Raw genomic sequence first — 8,253 nt, 5'->3', positions numbered from 1 at the left:
AATTTCTCCCCACTTCCTGAATCTCTGCGGGCAATAGAGATGTAAATGTCAACAGTGCCTCCTGCTGGAAAGCCCCAGCATTACAACATCTCTGTCCTGGAGGTAAGAAATAGCAAGGAAGGGGGGGATATGTTCTAGAATGTTCAAGCTGGAATAATACAGGCCAGTAACTATTACTGCTGCTGCTGCTTTTCTGGATTGCTGATTGTGTCCCAGGTGCTGTGCTAAGTACACCTCTTGTATTATCTCATTTAGCCTTCACAACAAACCTATGAAATAGGAATTATAATTCATCCCATTTTTTGAATGAGGAAACTGAGGCAGAAAGGATAAATTACTCTTTCTGAGATTTCAAGTTAGTCTGTAGCAAGATTAGCTTTCTAGCCCAGGTCTCTCTGACTCAAAAACCTATGGTTTTATTATCTACATTCTTGGCACGCCTGTCAAGTCCAAGGGTGATACAGAGATTTTCCCTTTGTATCACCTCCACTTGGCTGGTAAAACCCTGGGTTGAGAAGGATTCTGAGTGTCATGAAGAATCAATGATGTCCGCCAGGGATGCTGCAAGGGATGTGGCAGAGTGTATGTCAAGTATGTTTTCATCTCTGATATAGTCTAACCTACTATGTAGAGTGATTTTTTTCAGTACTGCCAAGAAAGGGATTAGGGCTCAATCTTTTTATTTATTTATTTATTTAATTTTTGACTGCATTGGGTCTTAGTTGCAGTACGCAGGATCTTTGTTGTGACATGCGGATCTTCTGCTGTGGCACGTGGGCTCCTTGTTGTGGCGTGCAGGTTTCTTTCTAGTTGCAGTGCATGGGCTCTCTAGTTGTGGCACACGGGCTCCAGAGTGCATGGGCTCTGTAGCTGCAGCACTTGGGCTCTCTAATTGTGGCCTGCATGCTCAGTAATTGCGGCCCACGTGCTCAGTAGTTGCGGCACGCGGGCTTAGCTGCCCTGAGGCATGTGGGATCTTAGTTCCCCAGCCAGGGATATAACCCACATCCCCTGCATTGGAAAGCGGATTCTTAACCACTGGACCACCAGGGAAGTTCCAGGGCTCAATCTTCTGACGTCTATCTTCGCTCATTTACTCAGTGACCTAAAAGGCATCTCAAACGTATCATGTCCAAATATGAGAACTTGATGTACACCTCCGAGCCATCCTCCCACCACCTTCCCCATCTAAGTACCAGGCATCACTGGTCTCTGTTTGCTCAAGCCAGAAGCTCTGGTATCACCCTTGACCCTCTCTCCTTTTCACACCCCATAACCAATCTTTCAACAAATCTCGTCGGTTCTACCTTTGAAATATATCCAGAATCCAACTACTGCTCATCACCTCCACAGCTCCCAGCACCATCATCTTCCCTGGACTGACATAGCAGCCACCTAACCAGTCTTGCTACACACACCCACCCTTACCCTCTACACTCTAGTCTACACTGCAGATGAAATCCATAGGTCTTCCTGGTTTTCAAACTACTTTTACATAAGTTACACACACACACAGTAAAAAAGGACAAGGAATTATCACCCCCACTCGACAGATGAGAAAAACTGAGAACAGTGATGTAATTGACCCAAAGACACACAATGGGGAAGCTGCAGACCAGGCTCCTACCACTATCCTGTACACTGCCTTGGCGCTCCCAGACGTGCCGCTCCAACTCCCAGAGCTTCCTATGGGCACATCTGAGGGTAACCCTCTCCAGAGGGTGCAGGAGGTCCAGTAAGGAGAATGTCAAGGAAGTTGGGAGAAATGGCCTTCTCTCTACCTTGGAGTGCTTCCAGAAAGCTCTCCGTCCAACACAACTTCTCACAGTCAGGGTCACTTTCTTTTGGTGTGTGGTTCCCCCTGGTGCTCACGCTTGTGAAATGCAGTTGATTTTCTAAGAAAGCTTTTGGGGGATCCAGTGCGCTTGAAGGGTGGAGGTCCCACCTGGGGCTCTTCTGACTGCCCTCTCAGAGGAGTTCCCTCCCAGATAGCTTCTGTTCCTTAGAGACCAGAGTGTGTGTCCAAGTGGGTGAGGGCCACGCTGCTCCTTTCAAAGCTTACCCATCCACACCTTCTCATGGGAGTCCAAATTGGTACAACTTTTCTGAAAGCAGTCGTAAAAAAAAAAAAAAAAATTAAGATTTAAAAACAGGTTTTAAATGACATGCTCATCATATAATGCTAAGTGAAAAACTAGTACCAAAATGTGTATAAAAATACCTATCTATGGACACATAAATCAAAGATAGACACACAAATGGCAGCAGTGAGTCTCTTTAGGGAATGAGATTGTGTTTTTAAAATTTTCTTTATAATTTTCTACACCTAGCGCATTTTACTTTTCTACAGTAAAATTTTACAAAAGAAAAAAAAATAATAAAGTCCTTTCTACCTGGTGTCCTGCCCCTGTTGCCTGCTGCAAGCTGGTCAGAATTCAGTGAAGAATGGGCAAGTTGAAGATTTGTCCACTGGTGGGCACATATGTGCATTCTAATGGGAACTTCTGGACACCATGCCTTACCCATGCATTTCAGAGTCCTGGCAGCGAGCAGAGAGGGAGGAAGGGGTTCCTTGGGGACCCAGAAACCTTAGGTCCCAGAAACAAAGAAACAGGGAACCCAAAAGAAAGATTATAACCAAGATTCTCAGGCAGCAAGAGAAATACAGGTTGCAGAGAGATCGTGTATACGAACATGCCCTGGATCAGAGAGGTAACTTGTATGCTCAAGATCACACAGCAGATGTTGACAGAGTGGGTTTAGTATTCAGGCCACCTAATTCCAATTCCTGGGTTCTTTCCCCACACCAGCAACCGGGAACTTTCAGAAAACTTCCGTACAAATGCAAATTAGCACAACAGTAAGAAAACACTATTGGCAAAAAAAATTTAAGTTTGACGAGATCAAAGGTTGAGAAGGATGTTGGGGAGAGGAGAATCTCATGTACACTACAGATAGGAAATAGATTGGTTCAGTCCTGTGAAGAGCAATTTGCAATATCTGTTAAATTATGAAATGTACACACCCTGTGACCCAGTAGATCTACATCTCTGTTATCTACCCCAGGGAACGTCTGCCCAAGCATGCATGGTGTACAAAGGTGATCATGGAGGCTGTTTGTCATCGTGAAAAAGTAAAAACGTTCTAAATATCCATCAATTGGAGATCAGTTAAATAAAATATGGCACATCCAGACTGTGAAATACTTTGAGCAATGAAGAAAAAAAAAGGTTTCTATGTACCAATGTGGAAAGTTCTCTACGAAGTTTTGTTGAGTGAAAAATGCCAGGAGTAGGTTGCAAAATGATAGAGTAGGACAATGTATAGAAAACGATGTATATAAAAACGACGCACAAAGACACACATGTATTTTCTATGGGTTCAGGAAAAATCACCCCCAAACTGATCATAGCAGTTACCTTGGGTGTGTATGGGTGGGGGGGAGCAGAGGAGAAAGGACAGAGGGTTATGTGTTAAAAGGAAAACGTATTCATCTATTGCGTGTGTAATTAAAAATTCATTATTAAAAATAAACAGATACGAGAGAAAGAAAGAATAAAAGGGAGGAAGGAGACCCCAGGAGGATATAGCACACAGTAGGTCGGCAAGGGGGCGGATGGAAGAAGCGGGTGGGAGCCGAGGCTCCGGCGCGGAGATGTGCGGATCTGGGGCCTCATGTGCCCGCTTGGCCGCCTCCACTTTCCCAGAAGGAGGGGCGGGCCGCCGGGTCTCTGCATGCGCAGCCTCGGTCCCTGCACGCCCGCCGGCCTGCACACCTGGGAACCACTGTTGAGTGCCTGGGGGCTTTCCCAGGCCGGTAAGGAGCGATAAAGGCAGGTTTGGAATGAGCCTGGCTGTTCTTACAGGAAAGGGACAGGGTGTTCTCGGATGAAAGCGGTCCTGCCCCTTCTCCCCCACTCCCTCTGCGCCCCCGCCCGGGCCCATCGAATGGGGCAGCACCAGACTTGGAGTCCTCTCACCTCAGGGCCAGAATGTTCCAGCGCCCCTCAGCCCGAAGCAGGAGAGGTTGAGGCCAGAAGGGAAGGAGGAGGGGCCTAGACAAAGATTACGGGTTGAGCCAAGATGGGTAACTACGGCCTCTTTCCAGGCTGCCATGAGCACCTGGAAAGCCCCACCTCCCTCTACCTGTGTACCCTTAGGAACGCTTACCCCCTCTTTATTTGGGATAAAGCTCCACCTACTATAAAATTCACCCTTTTAAAGTGTACAATGTTTAATATATTCAGAAAGTCATTGCAACCATCACCACCAATTCCAGAACATTTTAATCACCTGAAAAAAAAACACCCATAGCCACTAGCAGCCACTCCCCCATTCTCCTGCCTCCCCCCAGCCCCTGGCAGCCACTACTATACTTAATGTCTCTATAGATTTGCCTATTCTGGACATTTCATATAAATGGGATACACAGGGACTTCCCTGGAGGTCCAGTGGTTAAAGACTTAGCCTTCCAATGCAGGGGGTGTGGGTTCAATCCCTGGTTGGGGAGCTAAGATCCCACATGCCTTGTGGCCAAAAAAACAAAAAAAACATAAAATGGAAGCAATATTGTAACAAATTCAATAAAGACTTTAAAAATGGTCCACATTTAAAAAAAAACGGGATATGCCTGTGGAATACAACATGTGGCCTTTTGTGTCTGGCTTCTTTCACTTAGCATAATGTTTTCAAAGTTCACCCATGTTGTAGTATGTATCAATACATACTTCCTTTTATTACTGGATAGCATTCTGTTGTATGAATATACCACATTTTGTTCATCCTTTCATCAGTTGATGGAAAGTTGGGTTGCTTCCAGTTTTGGGGCTACTATGAAGAAGGCTGTTCTGAGCATTCATGTACAGTTTTTGAGCGGACATGTTTTCAGTTCTCTTGGGTATGTACCTAAGAGTGGAATTGCTGAGTCATATCATAACTGTATATGTAACCTTTTGAGGAACCACCAGAATGTGTTCTACAGCAGCTGTACCTTATTATATTCCCATTAGCTCAGTTTCTTAACCTTTCTGACCCTCAGTTTCCCATTGGCAAAGCATGAGTATTGATACTTACCTTATAGACTGGCTGTAAGAGTTAGCTGAGATGAAGTAGCACATAGCAGGTGCTCAATAAGTGGAATATTTATAATTATTTATATTTATATTTATAATAATTATTATAATTAGAAAACCTATAGGATTCTGAGCCTGTTCCTTTTGATTCCCTTCAAATCTGACTGGGCACCTACTCCACATTATCCCCATTTATTTACCTACTTCTTGAATTTCCCTTCAATTAACTTTACTGTGGAGCAAAGTTCCTGCTGCCTGCGCTCTCTGTTTCTCTCTCTCTCGCTCTCTCTCTCTCTCTCTCTCTCTCATACACACACACACACACACACACACACACACACACACACACCATTTAATAAAGGACTAAGCCAAGCTAAGTGGAAAAGTAAAAATTCTCCCACCCTGCAACTTGTATGTTAGAGCTGGAATCAATTACTATGGTGGTTCTCAAAGTGTGGAACCCAGACTGGCAGCACCTGGGAACTTGTTAAAATGCAAATCCTCAGGCCCCACCTCAGAAACACTGAATCAGGGACTCTAGGGATGAGCCCCAGCAATCTGTGGTTTAACAAACCCTCCAGGTGACTCTAATGCACACTAAAGTTCCCAAATTACAGATGAGAAAACTGAGACCCAGAGAAAGGATGTAACTTGCTTAACACCATAGGGTGATAAAGACTGGAAGCTTTGGAATCATGTGGTCCTGGCTGCAAATTCCAGCTTCCCCATTTCCAATTGTGTGACCTTGGACATGTCCTTTAGCCTCCCTTTACTTCAGTATCTGTCTTAGTCACTTCAGGCTGCTATAACAAAATACCATAGATTGGATGGCTTAAACAACATTTATTTCTCACAGCTCTGGAGGCTGGGAAATCCAAGATCAAGTGACAGCCAATTCTATTCCTGCTGAGAGCGCTTTTCGTGGTTTGCAGATGGCAGAAGTCTTCTCCTCATATCCCCATATGGCCGAGAGAAAAATGATCTCTCTTGTATCTCTTCTTCTTAGGGTGCTAATCCCATTCATGAGGGCTCCACCTTCATGACCTTATTAACTCCCAAAGGCACCATCTCAAAATTCCACCACTTTGGGGGTTAGGATTTCAAATATGAATTTTGGGTATAATCATCTGTAAAATGGGAACAGCATACACCTGCTCCCAGGGTGGCCACTATTCTGCATTAAAGGTAGAATGAGGGCTGGAGCTCAGCCCTCCAGATTTCCAGGCTGGTGCTTTTACCCCAAGGAAACTGGCTGTCAGCCCTGCACCATCCAATAAGAATGTTCCAGAGACCTTAACATTTGAAATGTTGACATGGAAAGGAAGGCTTTGTTTTATTTTGGGAGGCCTCAAAAGGAAGAGTCAGATGACTGGCGAAAATTACAAGGAGCTAGATCAATTTAAGGGAGAATTTCCCAACTGGAACTGTTCAGAAACAGAATTGACAGCCCCGAAAGGTAGTGAGGGTTCATCACTGGAGGATTCCAAGCAGCATCTGGATGCCTATCTTTCCAGGTTGGTGTGGATGAACTCTGAGGTCTCCTCATATGTAACCCTCTATAGTGGCTATGTGCTGTTTGTCTCCTCTGCATCCATTCTTTGGGGAGTTGCCCATCTTCCACTCCACACGGTTGGAGGTGCTGTAAGTCAGGGTATTCCATTCATCCCTCGCACCCCAGGGCACAATACCTAGACTAGCCAGTTAAGACTATTCTATCCTCCCTGACCACATTGATTGGTTCAGGGAATGGCATGTGACCCAAGCCAAGCCAATCAGAATCTTTTTCTACCAGAGCCATCCCAAATTGGGATGTGAATGGAAATTCACATCCATTCTTGAATTTCCCAATCTGGTGAGCCTGCAGAATTCCTTTTTGGTTTAAGCCATTTTGGGGTTTTTGTCCCTACCACGGATAAAGTCTTCAGTAATACTACCATATAAAAATGGGCTTTCCTGTTCTCGTTTTGAGGCCTGCCTCCCCCCAACCCACGACAGCATTGCATTAAAACAAGAGCAAGGAAAACAGCAGTCAAAACAACAGTAGTTTCAACCCATTTAAAATCTTTAGTCTCTTGAAAAAAAAAAAGCCAAAACATATTCCAGTCCTAACACAGAACAAAAAGTTTTAAACTCCATTTTCTCCATCTCTCTCTTCATCTCATAGTCATGGTAGCTGTCTACTAAACTTGCTTCCTTCTTCTCCAAACACCTGAGCCCCAGTCGGCTCTTAGCTTTTTCCTCCTCACCTACCTTTTCCAATGTCCACTGATCCAACATTCCTGGACCCTTTGCTGGCCCAGGAAGGAAAGAGGGAAGCTGTAACTCATCATACAGTAATGTGGTTTTACACATTTTTCTCGGGGTCAATGGAAGAGGTGTGATTGTAAAATCCCATCTATGGAGGGAGGTATGGCTGTGAAGTCATACTTTCAGAAGAGATACTGATGTCTTTCAATTATCAGTCATATGCCAAGTTCAGCTTAGTAAATATTTACAGAGTGATTACCACTTGCCAGCTAAGAGCCAGGAGTGGGGCTGAGTTGTCTTGGGCATCTGGAAATGTGTTGACTAAGCCCCAGACATTAAAAGTCTATTACTCATTCGTCATTGAGTACCTACTATGTGCCAGGCCTTGAGGATATATCCAGGAGGAGAGATATTAAAGGCAGAAAAATGATTTCTGTGAAATGGTGATTAAGTACTGCCAAAGGAGACATATATAGGGATTGGGAACAAACCAGTGTCAGGGGTTAAGGAAGGTTCCCTGAGAAAGTGACTCATGAGCTGAGACAGGAAGCAAGAATAGGAGTTGGCTAAAAGTCTAGAAGACTAGGGGAAAGATAAGCCTGGGAAGGGAATCCCGGAAACAGTGTTTGAAAGATGAGAGAGAGAGAGCGAGAAAGAACGAGAGTGAGACAGAGAGCGAGAGTGAGACAGAGAGAGACTCCAGGAGGACTCTCTGTGTGGGTGCAGCACAGAGAACTGGAGGGAGGTTCAAAAGGTAGGTGGAGGCCCCGTTGTAAAAACCTTTGACTGCCACGTAAGAGATTATGAGTCTCACGCTATGGACCAGAGACTTCAATACGAGCCCCATGTGCCACTTAGGGCTTGGGATGTGGTTTGTTCTAAACATGGAAGAGCTCAGGTCTGGTTCTTCCACTCTGTGTTGTGTTGAAGCAGG

The sequence above is a fragment of the Neophocaena asiaeorientalis genome, unplaced genomic scaffold (assembly GCF_003031525.2).
Source record: "Neophocaena asiaeorientalis asiaeorientalis breed wild unplaced genomic scaffold, Neophocaena_asiaeorientalis_V1.1 scaffold79, whole genome shotgun sequence".
NCBI lineage: Eukaryota > Metazoa > Chordata > Mammalia > Artiodactyla > Phocoenidae > Neophocaena > Neophocaena asiaeorientalis.
This window is presented reverse-complemented; position numbering follows the sequence as displayed.